We start from the raw sequence: 17004 nt of genomic DNA on the forward strand, positions 1-17004 counted from the left end.
AAATGATTCTTTTACTTACTCGACAAAGGATTTTTTAATTCGTTTAAATCGAAGAATAAAAATAAAATTCCACGTAAGGAATTTCCACCCACCGAGAACAACGAGAATAACTCTTGATAGTTTTATTTTCAAATAAATATTGTTCGAAGACAGTAATTACCCGGTTGCAAGAAAACGGCATACGTAATTCCTTAATTTTGCTTGTCCTCGTATGGTGAGAACGAGGGTCGTAAATTAACGGAATATCGCGGAAAGAGTTGACAGCTCGATAAGATTAAAAAGACACCGCATCCCATATTTCATTTTACGCATTCCTCCCCCGTTACAATCCCACGAATATCATCCGATTTAAATTTACCGCAAAATGAAATAAAGATCTCGTTTAGATTTAGATTGGTTGAGGGGGAAAGAAAAGAGCAGTATCCTCGTGAATGGCATGGAATCGCCAACGAGGATCAATTAGAGAAATGAAATGAAAAGGGAATGCAAATGGAATCGCCCCAATTAACAGGAATTCGATAATTACTGTAGGGAGAAATTGTTTAACGAGGGTCGTTTTGGTTACCTTTGACTTTCTTCCTACCCGGAAACGTGGATGGAAAGTGTCGAATTATCGAAGATTTGTTCAGTTTCAAATCGAGGCGATCGAAGATCAACGATATTGCATTTCGAATGTAAGTAATAATAAGGATAAATTGTGCGGTTACATCATTGATCAAATAGGGAAATCGTGGGAAATAGTGGAGGCGTGCCTCGAAGATGAATGAAAATATGTATGCGTATACATCGTGGCAAATGTTCAATGAATATTAACAGTTGTTGTTAGATGATAACCCACTATTAACTTATGACTCGTCTATATTCAACGATGATCTAATCTTGGTACTGTTCGATTATCATTTATATATATAGATTTATATATATAGAAGTCGAGAAATTAAATGTTAACAATTTCGATTCGATTAACCACAAATTTAAGAAATTATATATATATTCGAGAGTAATTTATGCAGCAATGGTCGTTGAAAATTTTGTAAGATTTTATAAATATTTATATTTGGAAATTTTTCTATTTGTAAAGCGAATAATATATTAATTGATTGAAGTTTGTCATCTTCGATCTCTCTATTAAAATTTTATCACGAAGATATGATTGATATCGGACACAAAGCTTAAATAATTCATACTTGCAAAATCAAATAAAATATAAATAATTCAAGATAAATATGTACAGGCTGAAAGGGGAATTAGAATTCTTCGGGATGATGAATACAAAATTATGTTTTTACATAATTAAACAACATTGTGTTGAGAAATTGGAGAATCTTATTGTTTAATTTATAAATAAATGCTAAACACTTCCTTCAATTTGTGTTATTAACAAGTTTAATTTTTATTCAATAATAGAACACCGATTTAGATGTTTCGTATAATATCGATCTTGAATTTTTAATTATTATTATCTATTAAATAAAACGAGTAATATAAGCTATTTTGATATAATGAATTCAACAAATTGATGACTTACGATGACTGCATTTTTTATCGAAATTTGAATATTATATTTGACTTGAGATTTTATAATCTAAATTGTATATATAAAAATAAAAATAAGATTTCAATAACAAACTTGATTATTTTCTTGGTGAGGAATAAAAATATGTGTGACACGGTGATAAGTAAATAAAATAGCAGCATATTACTATTTGATATTCGAGTCATACAACAGTTATAAAGAGTTAAATTCACTACGATTAACGAACGACAAAGTTAAACAACATTTAATTTGATATTATTGTCCTACTTACGTATATTATGTTCGACAGTTGTACAAAATTCGTACTAAAATTAAATGAGTTTCCATTGAAAAAGAGACTATTACGAGCAGAAATATCGTCGAATCGAGTCCAAATCAATTTTTACCGAACTATCATAAAATGATATCGTTTGAAAATATATCAATCATCTCGTTCGAAGGTTGGTTCTATCTTAATCGATTCGAGTTTGAAAGATCGAGCTCAAGATTTTCTTATAAAACAAATTCATCAGATAAATCAATGTATTTAATTTTAAATTTATTATAAAACATAATATAACAATTTGATGAGATTTATAAAATTTTTTAAAAAATTTATCGTAATTAAAAATATCTTTTCAAATCTATTAAAAGATTAAAGAAAATTTTCGAGAAAGGATTTCGAATATTTTTGGAAAAAAAAATCGAAATAAATCCCAACATTTTTTGACCACGTGCATAAGAATCGATTCAGACTAGCAACGTGGCTCCTGCATGGTTCATCGAGTCTCAAAGGTCTGATTTATGGCAGCTGATAAACCGAGAATTTATTGATACCGTGGTTTTCTTAAAATAAGACGATGATTTCTGCGTGCATCGTCTCTAGGAATTTTATCGAGACAGATATTCTCTGGAAGTCTATCGTTTGTAACGTTGTTCAATGAAAACCGGGAAAGTAATGATGGGTATCGACTGCAACCAGTTTCTGATCAAATTTATTTTCTTTACAATTGTAAATTCTTTGTAAAAATTAAAATTTTGTTCTCATAAAAATTGATGATATCAATATTTGAATAATATCAAAAATATAAGGATTCAATAATAAAATTAAAAAAATTTTCGAGATGAAAAAAAAATGTAGTTCTAAATCATTGGCTGCTAATGTATATATTATTGCAATTAAAATGTTGTATATATAATATCATTTATTATTGAATATATATATAAGTCATTATCATTATCTTCATCTTTCTATTATGAAAAGATAAAATAAATGAAGCATGTATAAATACATCCATGACCCATAATATTTAATCCACTTTACACAATCATACATAAATATTTAAAAATATCTATCGCTATTAGATATTAGTTATAGATTGCTTTTAGATAATAATGATGCTATTAAATATTAATAATTAACATTAATAATTGGTATTAAAAAAGAAGTAGCAAAAAAAAAGTAACATAGTAAAAAAGGAAAAAAATATGAACAAAGAACAGTTAATCGATCAATTAAACGAAACAGCCATAATGACTATCAAAACTACAAACATAACAGAAATAGAGCAGCAATAATGCATACTGATAAGCGTCGCTGATAAGAAAAACAATGCCATCCATCATCTCAGTCACAACTTTTTTCCACTTGCGTTTATGAAGAGAAGGGAGAAAAAAAGAAATCAAAAAAAAAAGTATATAAAGTTATTTTCGAAAGCAAATATAACATATTTTTCTTATAAATCTTTTTTTTTTCAATAATATATATATATATATATATATATATAATATATATATATATATATATATATATATATATATATAATATATATATATATATATATATATAATATTAAGTAACAAATTCTATTGTTCTAATATTTGGTTCTATATGTCAATATATTATATCCATTATATTATATAATGATTTTATCTCTTTGATTTTTTTAATTTTAATGATAAAATTAAATAATGTTTTAAAATAAATAATGTATAAAAAAATGTTACTAGAGATTCAATGATCAATGTTTTCTAAAATTCGTAATAAATAATTATTAGATATTTAAATGTCTCGAAATATATTCTCAGAAATGTCTAATTAGACATAGAGACTAGAATCATGAATGGTAGCTGATTAGGATCGATTGTTGTTCCTAAAATACCAGCATTATTAGCGCTAGACTGATTTTTAAACTTTGATTTTTGACTCGCAAAAAAACAGAAACGGATAAATTCATCGTATTTAAAAAGTCTTTTATGCTAGAAAAAATACGTCTTAGATAAATAATTAACTGTATTTGATTTTTAATTATGTATATATATTTATTTTATTTTTTATTTATTTATTTTAATTTTATTTTACATTTTTAAAAATAAACTATTTCAAGAACTTGAAAAAAAAATCCTTCGTTTCTTCGTAAGTATTATTCATTTTTTAACTCGAAAGTGAAGAATAAATAATAATATTGGGAAAAATTATATTTAAATTAAAACTCGACAAAAATTAAAAATTCTCCGATTATTCATTCTTTAAATAACGATTTTCATTGTTAAAATTCTCTAGAATTTCCCTATTCAAATATTCTTTCTTTATCGTTGATAATCTACCCGTGGCGCTAAACGCGCGCGTAAATTGAAAGAGAAGGGGAAAGCGGCGCGCGCATTCGTAAGCCAATACATGAGAGATAAACACTTTGGTACAGAATGCCTTACGCGGCGGATTCTTTCACTCGATCACACGAGGGAATCGCGAAAGCATATGTAGCATTACGTATAACTCATGTACATATTACAGCAGTCACGATATACACCTTCAATTTTTTCCAAATGATATTTGCCATTACCAACCTCTTCTCATCGTTTCGTAATTAATGAAAATATCCGTGGTGTCTCGTTATTTTTAATTCCCGCGTTCTAATTAAGATAAATCGATTCGAGCTTGCGCGACTCGTTTCCCAACATCGAATGCATTTCCGGGTTCTTTTTTGCGCCCAAACTCCACATTACTGAACCGACTATGAGACGGATATATCGCGATTCGTTTCAAATCGAGTATACCGTATGTCACGTACAACAGTATATGGGGTAATTAACCTTTTTGCTGCGTTGAGGTTAAGTATTGAACATATGTAACAGATGGTAGATATTCAATTACAATTGATATGTGTATTGTAATACAATCAGTTTCTGTATGATATAATATTTTTATAATATGATTTAAAAATTACACTCTAATATGATGGAAATCTTATTAAAGTTCATTGCATTTTGATAATATAATAGTACTGAAAATTTTTGTGTATTGGTTTTGTATTATGAACAAATATCGATATATGGTATAATATTTTTTAATCGATTCCTTAATGTTTTGTTTAATAATTATCAGTATCTTTTCAAAATCAATTTGTCATGAAAGTATAAATCTAATATGTACTATAATGAGCTACATTTTTAAATTACAACAAAGAAAGAAAGTTGAAGATTCGATTTATTCAAACAACTACACAACGGGTGTAAAAATTTGTTGGATAACATCTGTTATGACGTAAGATATTCTAAAAATGCGAAAATCCAGAAGTTGCAAAATCATACATATTGTATACGTCGAGGTTGATCATAAATCCTATGAATCACGCTCGTTTCAAACAAAATATTCTGTTTCATCTCTCTTTTTTCTTTTTTTTTTTTTATTTATTTCCAATGTTTTTCGAATCCAATTCGATCTTGTTCAAAGTGGAGATGAATCGTCATAAAACCTATAGCCTGCCCAAATGTAAATATGATAAAAATATTTTATCATAGAGAGATGATGAAAGATTTCTCAATGGCGATCCAATAAATTCAACGAATGTTAAGTATATATTAGTCAAAGTTAATCGACGATTTATATATATATGTATCGTTATTCTTATATTTTAAAAAAAAAATTAAAAATGTATAAATACATGAATATTGCTCATTTGATATAATAATGACGTAACTAAAATTTTTTTGACACTATGATGATCGGTCACGCGACACTAGCGCCATGTGATTATTAACTATTATCACTCAATATATTTTTAATATTATTTACTTATCCATCTATGCAATTTTCTATGATCTCACACATTCTATTGAAAATTCGTTTTCCCTACGATCTTTTATAATAAATAATTTTTCGTTTTATATTATTATTATTATCCTGGAAAATAAAGAATATCACAAAGTGGTAAACGTTGGTAAACGTCGCCATGTTGATATACGCCGTTTCTTTCATCAAATGCAAAAAAGGAGGATCGAGGAACCATATCCGGCGATATTTTAGGTCCGAGAATTTTCACCTTGCATTATTCAAGCCCCTATGAATTCGAGATATACCTGCCGATCGAAGTCACGGAGCTTAGCCCTTTCGAGATTGCTGTGACAAAACGCGCGCGTGCTAAGGAAGAAAATTCCTGGCAACAATAAGCCACGGATCGTAGCAGCGTGAATCAAAAAGCAGCCGGCTCTCCACTGCACCTGATCTCTAATGTAAGATGCATCCACAATCTTCGATCCTCCATTCTAGTTACAATACGAATGTGAAACGAATATCCTTTTTTGCTCTCTCTTTTAAGATTTTCACTATACCTTTATGAACTAGAAGTGAACTTGAATTAGAAGATAATATAATTATAGAGTGTGGATATTTATGCAAATACAGATTTTTCATGATTCATAATTAATGATACTTACGTAAAAATTTGTTTATAATTTATAATTGTTTATAATCTGTTTATATAATACCGTATAAATATTAATAGTGAGCATTTTCACGCGTTTTATATATTCTTGCATATATTATTTCCACGCATATTTTATTGATTTTTATACGTAAAAATCTATTGTTCAATCATAGTAAATAATGAATCTGACAGAGTTAAAGTTAAAACAAAGGTCACGATTTCCACTTCAAAATTATTGAAATATCACAATTATTACAGAAAATCACTTATTGAAAATATTTATTTATGGCAAAGTTATTTTGAAGAAATTGTTGAAAATCATTTTCCTTCATCATCGTGATTTCCTTCAGATAGTATTACACGCATTGCCGTTTTAGAAACGTCGTAAAATCGATTCGATTCCGCAACTGCGTTATAAACTTCTTACGAGAATACCATATAACAGTGATAAACGCCAGATTCTTCACCGCATGAAAATGAAATGTTTAAGATCCGTACCTTCAACACTCAACCAAGAAAATCAATCTTGCAACGAGATGGTGGATACACGTATATATATTTTTATCAACTTCTTCTTCACTACAAATTCATTATTTATATCTCAATTCTGCACGCAATAAAAATAATAGTTATCGAGTTAATTCATCTTTATTTATTTAATTTTTGACGAATTTTTCACATTTGGAAATTCCCACATCCTTTGCAATAATAAATTTCAATACATTTCAATTTACAACAGTATTTTTAATTTATTGGAAATTAAATACATAAATTATTATTAAACCTTGTATTCAAAATCGATGCGCAACTTTTTTCTACGTATACACAATTAACAGAAAAATAAAAAACAAAGAAAATAACAAAAGTAAAAATAGTAAGTAAAGGAAAGGAAATTTTTTTAAAAAATTTCCCAGAAATGGATCTCTCTTATCTCACGGTCCTCCTCTCCAATTTCAAAGCGAAACGTATAAAAATCAAATGGGGAAAGAATTATTTATGTTATCGTTATCAAAGATATTATCAATCAATTATTAAAAAGAGTGTCTCCGCTTCGTTATACGATTCTTTATAATAGAGAGGTGATGCAACACCTACCCGATGAAATATTTTCAATATCGAAAGGAGGATGCTCGATGCTTCGACCCTCGGATTGGCCTTATTAAGCCATGAATTACTGGCTCCATTAACGGGAAGACGATGCACGTGCCCGAATCAGGGCAACTGCTAATTATTTCTCGTTCGGGTGCTTCTATTATCTCCTCCTTTTATTAATGTATCCGGATTCTAAAAAAGATCTATAGCAGATCGCGTGCCGTCCAATATCTGATGAATAATCACGAATAAGTCAGTTTTTTTTATAAATTAAAAATATGGAAATTATTTATTTCGACGGATATAAGATTTCGATCATCGATCTGGACTAATTAATCGCAGAATAATCGATACGTAGCGAAATTTTTCCCCTTTTCAATGCGAAATATCGATTTTATGAAAGAAAAAAAATTATGCTTCTCTAGAGAAACTCTATTTTTGATTTGATGCAGATGATTGGTTAAGTTTTATAACAATAGCCACGTATACGGTTGTATAATAGTTCGGAGAAAAGATTTTAAAAAGAAGGAGAATCGAAGAAGAAGAAGAAATCTTTATGTATGAATCTTGTTACGAAAAATCTTTTATAAAAATGCTTGATGAATTTGCTTTAGAAAATTAGATACAATAGGTTTGCATAAAAGAAATGCACGTTTCTAAAAAAAAAAAAAAAAAATGTACTCCAGCATTGTTTTAAGTTTCAATGATTCAGATTTTACGAACAATTGTTGATATTTTCTATCTCTCTATCAGGAAAGTAATTATCACACTTTGTTGATAAAAAATATGTATATATATGTATATATAAGAGACTCGTTTAACAGAAATAATTTCAGGAAATGGTGATTATGTTGAGTTGTTATATTAATTATTCTATTAACAAAATGTTTTTATGCCAATAACTGGAAAAAAAAATAGCAAATTTTACAGTTATGTCATTATTGCAAGGAATATACAACATAACACATGGAGAATCGATAATAGTATAACCTCATTTCCAAGAGAAAAGACATTTATGAGAGAAATAATTTATATAGAGACATAACGCGTGTTCAAAAGAATGTTGGCAACATTGTTTAACGGCCTTAGAGAAGATAATAAGGGCAATATGTGACAAGTTAAACAAAGAATAGACGAATAAGATACGTCCTGTACGTGGGATTCAACGTCTCGAAACAATCTCGTGCTAGGAATAATTATAATTTCAACGACTTAGGAATATTGCAGGTTACGCTGTCTGAGTTTCTTTTTTTTCAACTTGGATTTTACAATTGATCCCAGTCTAAATTAGATTTATCGCGAAGAAAAGTTAGGTTAGGTCAGATTTACATCTTGAATGTAAAAAATGGGTTGTTTCTAGATAAATATAAAATGATACGTGTATATTTTTATAACATGGTATAATTTAAGCCATAATTCTCTTTCATAGATGAAAAATTAATATCAGATATCTTTTCTCGAAAATTATATACACTTTTGTCCAAAATATTTTTTGCTACAAGCGAATAATAATAGTAGATGGTTATATCATGTTAGATATATCAAATAGTCGATTTCAGAATTTATCGAAATTTATTAGATTCGATTTGGACAGATGAATTGAATCTTTCTAATTTTAATTCTAACTTATCTTCTCATCGTACTATTGAAACATAACATAATGTAAATTCGTTGTGAACTAAAGTTTTTCGCTTTGGTATTTTCTCAATGTAATAATAAAAATAACAATTTAAAAAAATTTTTTTTCTCATAAATTCATCAACAATTGAAATAAAATCGGCCAAGATTAAAATAATAATTTTAATGAATTTCTCGTTCCGATTCCTTAAAAATAAATCTGCATTCTATAATAATATCCTCTCAATTTCAATTTTACCAAATCGAATTAATTAAATTTAGATTGAATAAGAAAATTTTTGCAAACAAATTCAATAAGAATGATAATCTTACTCTATTACTCTATTCATTGAATATCTATATATTCGATTAAAGATTCTCGGCATATTCGAGCGAGCTCTCCTCCTCTAATTTCAATTTCATTCAATCCAAGTTTACGAGATAATTCGATTGGCGATAATTTTAATTACAAGAAATTCTCGACTCTGTCATCTATTTATCGAATATCCCACGTGTAAAAGATTCTCTCCGTGCTTTGACTATAGAAAGTTGCAGATCTGACGAGTGGCCCCAGATTATAGAGAAGAAGGGCCGGAGGAGGAGAATGGACCAGTTGCAATATACGCGTATACACATACGTGTATATGGCCACCTCCCCTTTCAGTCTCCCCGGCCCTTTCTCACAGACGATGTATGCATACACGCGATGTTGGAAACCAGTTTCACCCGCCCACACGTACCAGAAAACACGCGAGCGTTCTGACGTGTATCTCCCCTTTCTTCCCGTCGTGACATCGAATCTTAATACCCCCGGACTGGACACACGCGGTCTGAGACCTCTTTGTCCCGGCCCGTATATACTTTACGACTTACGATCGAGAAACAAGAATAATCAGACAAGCGTATCCTGCCGGCGAGAAAGAAACAATCGAACGATCGCGATTTGTCCGCCGTTCGAGCCCATTAATCCATTCCTTAAGGCTATATTTATCCGTTTTCTAACTCTGAGTATCGATATATTCAAATTTTAAATTATAATCGCGTTATTGAATTTTTCTTAATTACTCGATTCGATCGAATTTGTTTCCATAAAGGGTTTTTGGTTTTTCTTGAAAAGATTAATATGCGTTTCTTTTTGAAATACGAATACGCGATATCGGTCCATTGCAGCGGATATATTCGGCTAGGTTCAGCGATTTAATTATCATCAAGAGCAGATATTGTGATCCGCTTAAGAGGTTATCTTTAAAGGGAGAAAGATAAATCATATTTTATATAAATTACTTTTATGAATATAAATGAATATAACGCGGGATGTGGAAGAAGAAAAATTTCATCGGTTGATCCGTTCGAAAATCGGAGAAGAATCGAAAAGAATCAAAAATAAGTTGCCACGCGATTTAGATTTTTCGTATAACGCGTTTTTTAACACGTTTCACGAATTCGTTTTTCGTAGAAATCGAAGAATCGTAAATAATTCTCTAACTAAAATTACAACGCTCTCCCCTTCCGAGAATAAATTTTAAATTTCGAAAGTGTACGATCGAAAAGTATATTTATACAAAATATTCGATCTCGCTTTACCGATGATACAGGTATCTACCGTATCGAGATAAAAATCGCGTATACACACGAAATACACTTCGGGAATTTCCGTGACTCACGATCAAGACACGAAGCAATTCCCCGAGAAATCCTTCCTTGGTGAAATCGACTATACCTCTATAATATTGCACGCGGGCTGGAACGGATCGCAAATCCTGGAGAAAATTCGAAAAACGAGGAGAGGCAACCAATGCGGAAACGGATCGATACGGTGGGCCGGAGAAAGGGACGCGCAAACACGTTATTTACCAGTGCATGCGTACCAGATGCACCAAAGCCTCGAGGATCCTACCTGTCCAGGCGTCGAAGTTACTTCATTCGAGCCAGATACTTATTACCATTACTCGCCGTGTTCCAATGTTTCCCAACACCTTTCTCGAAATAAGATCACCTTTTTTTAATACTCGGATAATTATCGATGGCGGCTATCGATTGATATATTTCTACCTCTGAATTATAAATATATCGTTAATCGTTAAAGGTTTTTTTTATCGATATTCGAAAGTTTTAAACGCTTGCATCGAGAAGATTAATTTATTAAATTTATCTCGTTATTTCGATTCGAGTAATAATTTTAAATTCCGATTAAATTAAATTTCAACCGCGTCAGTTCTCAACTCTTTTCTAACTTTTCTTTTAAAAATAAAATCAATCTTCTGTAATTCTGTAATAATTACTATCGATAGTAACTTTCGATTCGACATATTTCTAACTTTGAATAATATGAAAATTTTTTTTTATTAATATTCGAAACTTTTAACACTTGAATGGAGAAGATTAGATTATTAATATTATTTGATATTCGACTAATTTTCGACCGATTGAATTGATTGAATATATATGTATATGTAATGGAAATTGCATAGAATAGAACTTTATCGAAACAAAATATTGGATCAAATGAATTCTGGTCTGGTGAACTGATCTGCTATAAATGAAAATAAAATTATGGACTAACACTGTCTATCTATATATTGTTTGAATAAAAAGTTAAAAGCAATAATGGGGATAATCGATAAACTTTTATTACATGAATTATTTGTACAGTTATGTACAATCATTTTTTAATAACGAAAAAAACTTCTCTCTAATCTTCCAGATTTATAACTGCGAAACATTCTGTAAGATAAATTTGAACGAAGCAATGCAAAAACTTTTTATTATCTTATATTAAAAATTGACATCGTACAAATTTCATTTTTATCACCGATTGTTGACAGAAACGAATATATTTTGCACGCGATTAATTATTGATTAATCACTTCATTATTTAAAATAGATGTAATTTCGTTGTAACGTAAAAGATTGTTAAATTGCCCGACAAACACGGGTGCACACGTGTGTGTAACACACAGGATTGGGGAAAGCCAACAAACAAGCGATTATGAAGAGGCTGATAAACCCGACTAGGATTACGCGAAAAATCGATTAAGAGAGTCGGTGGTCCAGACTCGTTACAGGCTCTCCTCCGATCAGACGAGAATACCCACTTACGACACCGTAACTTTTCCATCGGATATAAAATCGTTCGATTGCAAAACGAACCTTGAAACCAATAATCCTAATCTGTTGTATCTATACCCTCTCTAATATTCCCCTTTATTTCTGTAATAGCAAGATAATTCCTTCATTTCTAATAATATATGTAGAAAAATGCAAATTGCAAAAAAGGAAATTAAACAGAAATATCAAAAATTGGACAAGTCAGTCGGCGGTTAATTTACGATTTCAATTTCCAAATAAATATTTTCCATTTAAATATATACGTTTTTATACTACTTTGTTTAAAAATAGTAGAATACTTCCTTTTTTTTCTCCCTTATTTTGCTTTTATAATTTTCAACTATATATTCGATTTAATTAATATTTTTTTCAATATCCGTCTGATTATCGTATTTTCCATTTAAACATGCTGAAATAAATGAATATTAAATATTTTTATTATAAAACTTGTTGTGTGAATAATTGTAAATAAAAATAACTCCTTCAAATCCTTTTTATGATCCTGCAAATAAACTTTCAGGGATTAAAAAATTCATATTCCGAGATAAAAAATTGCTAAATTAACATTATTAACAATTATAAAATCTTTTTTTCGAGTAGAATTATGTATTATTCAATTTTATCGTTACTCGATCTGAGACACAAGTTGCCTCTGGTTGGACTGGAATAATTGATGGATGAACTCGTCTGGTTTTGATTCCTTCAAAATATCAAAATCTGATTGTAGCCAGGATTGATCTAATTGGATCGTCTTGACAATTTAATAAACGATCTCAATAATCGTTTTTAGGAAATCGTTATAGAATTTATAAAGAGATTGAATCTTAAACTGTGATTTGAATAAAAATTTTGGGTCAGTGTCTATATAGTGGATGAAATCAGCGAATAACAATCAATTGCTTCTTCTAGGAAGAAGAATCTACGAAGACACCTAAGTTATAATACATTCATTAATAGATCGAATCATAAAAGAAAATTCAATAATTCTTCGATCTGAATTGCTAGTCTGACTCATAGAAATAAGAAACTGGGTCAAAGATGTGATGACGATCCAAAAAAGATCGTGCTAAATATATGATTATATCATTTTAAATTACTTGGTTACGCCTTTTATTTCTTTCTGTGTCTGTCATATTCCATAATGAATTGGTATTACACGTTTTTTCATTATAAAAAGGTCAATTGATCAATGAATGATCAATTGTTTGAGTAAAGATTCATTTACACAATGATTATGACAATCATAAAGAAAATTAGAAAAAAAAAATTCATTATTTTTTACATTGGATCTTTAATTTTTTTATAGATTAAGATTTAAAATTTAAAATTATTAATGACATTTCATCTTTTTTCTTTTCTTTTTTTCAGCAGAAAAAACATCCTCGGTATCTTATTTTATTCTAACCAAATATGATTCACAAAAAATAGATAAAAGAAAGATATAAGAAAGCCGAATATCTTCTTTTTTATAAAAAAAAAAATCTCATTTTCTCCCAAGCTTCATACAATTAATAATGTTTCAAATTCTTTTTTTTTTTTCATCTTTTGATTATTTGTTACCAAAAAAAATATCTTTAATACTTTTGATATATTTTTTTATAAAAAAGTCTTATTTATAGTACATATGATATAATTTTTTCTTCTTTCCATTTCCTCTTAATGTATATATTTTAAAATTTAAAAATTAAAATTCGAACATTATCTTTTAATTTTCTGCTAAGAAATAGATCTCTCCTGATTGATCGAAATCGATAAAATTTCGTATTCAAGTGGGAAAAACTGAAGACGTTTTTAATTGCTTCGTTGCTGATCGATCAGATTAATTAAAAAGCGAACGCAATTCACATCCTTATTATATCTCGAATGAATGTTTAAGTAACCGTTTATACTTGTCTGCGCATATATTTATACATAGGATGAGCTTTCAACGACTGGAACACCGAGAGAGTCATCATTCCCAGAGACTTTAATAGATACTGTTGCACACGAGCAATCTTCGACAAACATTCTCGATTTTATAATTTAAACACATCATTGAGATCAATGATCCTTCATGGGCGGTGATCTAAATCGGATTCACCGATAGAAAAAGAAATTAATTAATCATTTCCTTATTTCCTCGAACGAAATCTAATCTGGAATTCATGATTGAATCATATACGATTCTGCCAAGATTTTATAATATATATATATATTTTTTCTTTTAAATGAATGATTAAGGAGAATTTCGATATCTATTTCTAATATGTATTGGAATTTGTCCAAATAAACGCAATTCGTTAGTCTAAACAAAGAGACGAATCATTTCCCTGGAACTATCATCACGTTTTATCTCGTGTGATAAACCATAACGATTCGCCACCTTCGCCTACACACACATTTCAATGAAATGTTGTTTCAATTTTAATGAATTACGTACGCAATGTTATCAATAATCATTTCTTGTTTCTTTTTTTAATGTCGGATAACGATTATTAAATAAAATTTGTATTTCATTTCTGATTTGTTATCTCATTATTATTATTATTATTAATATTATTTAATTAAAGATTACAATGTATTTATAAGAAAAATATTACTTTATATAATATATAAATATTTGTTATTTGTTTGCATTAGGAAGATATGAGATATATAGCTGTTTTATTCACAATTAATATTGGTTATTTATGAAGATTATACATTATCTCTTCAATTCTTCACTCTGAATCACATCTGTTATATTATTATAAATTGATTTTATTTTAAAACATATTTTAACTAAATCCCTTCTTTTGAAACTTTATTCCAAATAGAAACGAAATAGAAATGCATTAACTTAGATCAGATAGATTAGATCCACTTCCGAATTTTTAAACACTTTTAAAAATTCATTCATCAATCAACACGATTAAAAAAAAAAATATAATAAAAATTCAAGAAAAGAGAAAAGATGAGATAGAAAATAAAAGTTTAATTTCCAAAAACGCCGCAAAATAAAGAAATCAATTATGATCACAATATGAATCGGTCGTCAAACGACTTCCTTTCCCACTGGGCCAAGAACCACACGTAAAAGTGGTCAGTGAAATTGCCTGTGAATCGACTCGCGTGAACAAGTCGCTCCCTTCAGGCGATAAGGCACTCGAGCTTGCACTCGTCGCGAGGCATTTGAGCCCACGGTACTCAGAGACAAGCTGCACTTGAAAACACTCCTTCGAGAACTCGAAACAAGGCTGGCAATGAGAAATCGATCGTCGCTCTATCTAGAAATCATGTCCCCTCTTCTCTCCGACTTTAACGCGATTTCTATGACATTTTATAAATAACTAAATCGCGACGAAGGCCTTGTAAAGAAGGCATGAAGGTGGAAGTGGATTCCTTTAATCTTGGATTTTCTCGAGTGTTGGAATGCTTTTGAGATTTGCGCGTGAAGGCTTATGGAATACTTTTATGGATTGGAATTTACTATTTAGAATTCTCTTCAATATTGAGCGGAAATATTATGAATTGTTGGACTTAAAATTGTTAGATATTTTTAAAATGGCAAAAAAAAAATTTTTTCAATTTTAATCTTTGAGGCAGTGATTCGGTATTTATTTTTTTAATGTTCGCAGACTGGACTCTTTGGATTCTATTTGAATTTTGTTTCGTTATCGAGTAGAAATATTATGGATCGTTCAATTTTTAATTTTTTAGAGATTAAAAAAAAATCTGATTTTAATCTTTGTGACAATATCTAGATATTTATTTGAGATTGAATTTGAATTTTATTACTTTAACAAAAGATTTTTAAATACAGATTAGATCTTTTATTTGACATATAGATATATGCTAAATTTAAATATCAAAATTGCAATTTCATTATTGAAAAATTACCAAAATTTGAATGATGTTAAAAATTTTAAATGTAGAATAATAATAGTTTGTTAGCAGTTAAATTTTAAGAAATTAAATAATAGTTAAAAAATAAAAAAATATAAGAAGATTGTACGTTAATCTATCTTATCCGCAAATATAAGTATTTGTAAGATAATAAAATTTTGTATTAATCTAAATTGGCTTCGATAAATTTAAAAGAAACTGGACAAACAAGAAGTTTTATTAAATATTACATATTATCATAAATTATAAAGTATATTGTGATTGCTGTATAATTAAGAAATTTATAAGAAAAAAAAAAGGAAATGATTACTCAATTCACAAAGAAAAATATAATTATGTATATTTAATACATCAATTTTCTTCAATATCGTTTGCTTGACAATTTATAGAAGGTCATATCCATTTTTTTTCTATGCCTCGACAAATCAGTAAACTATACTCGATAAAAACTCGATGCATAAAATGCAGAATATTGATTTGTTAACAATTAGATAAGAAACATATTTTCATATTCCTTCTAATTATTAATTGTCATTATTTTCTTCTTATCAATTTAATATTTTAGAGACTATTTAACATTATTATATCCATGTTATTAATACATGACCTGTAAAATCAATATATAAATATATAAATTTTCACAATTGAATGAATAATAAAGTGAATTATATTGGATTAAACTTAAATTAATTATTTCTATTTCTAAAAATCTTGCAATAAAATAAAATCTATGGAATCTGAATAATTTCTCTGAACAGATTAAACGAGTATAATTTTATTTATAATGACAAATTTTAACATTCTCAAAAAATTCTTTCCAATACATATAATCTTGGAATTATAACCAATTATCCGAAACAAAATTTTTCAGAATATAACAAAATTTTAATTTTCAAAGAATAATATAATGAAAAATGATAAATCCTTCTAAATAATATATATATATATATATATATATATATATATATATATATATATATATATATATCACTCTTCATGAATCTATTTCCAAAGAAATTTTGCAATATAGCAAAGAATAGAACAGGAAAATAAAAATAAAATCTTATACGTCTGTTGGAAATATAATGGAAACGAAGAAAG

General features: G+C 28.6%; 1 protein-coding gene and 1 long non-coding RNA gene across 39 annotated transcripts in view; one reads left to right on the forward strand and one right to left on the reverse strand.

The window, feature by feature from the left end:
- The window catches only part of LOC108001671 (basement membrane-specific heparan sulfate proteoglycan core protein), a 149834-nt gene that overhangs the window by 126426 nt on the left and 6404 nt on the right, over positions 1-17004 (reverse strand). The window lies entirely within an intron of this gene.
- LOC108001677 (uncharacterized) overlaps positions 1-17004 on the forward strand; it is a 32785-nt gene that overhangs the window by 13726 nt on the left and 2055 nt on the right. The gene's annotated exons all lie outside the window — the stretch shown is intronic.

Source organism: Apis cerana, linkage group LG8 (genome assembly GCF_029169275.1).
Source record: "Apis cerana isolate GH-2021 linkage group LG8, AcerK_1.0, whole genome shotgun sequence".
Taxonomy (NCBI): Eukaryota; Metazoa; Arthropoda; class Insecta; order Hymenoptera; family Apidae; genus Apis; species Apis cerana.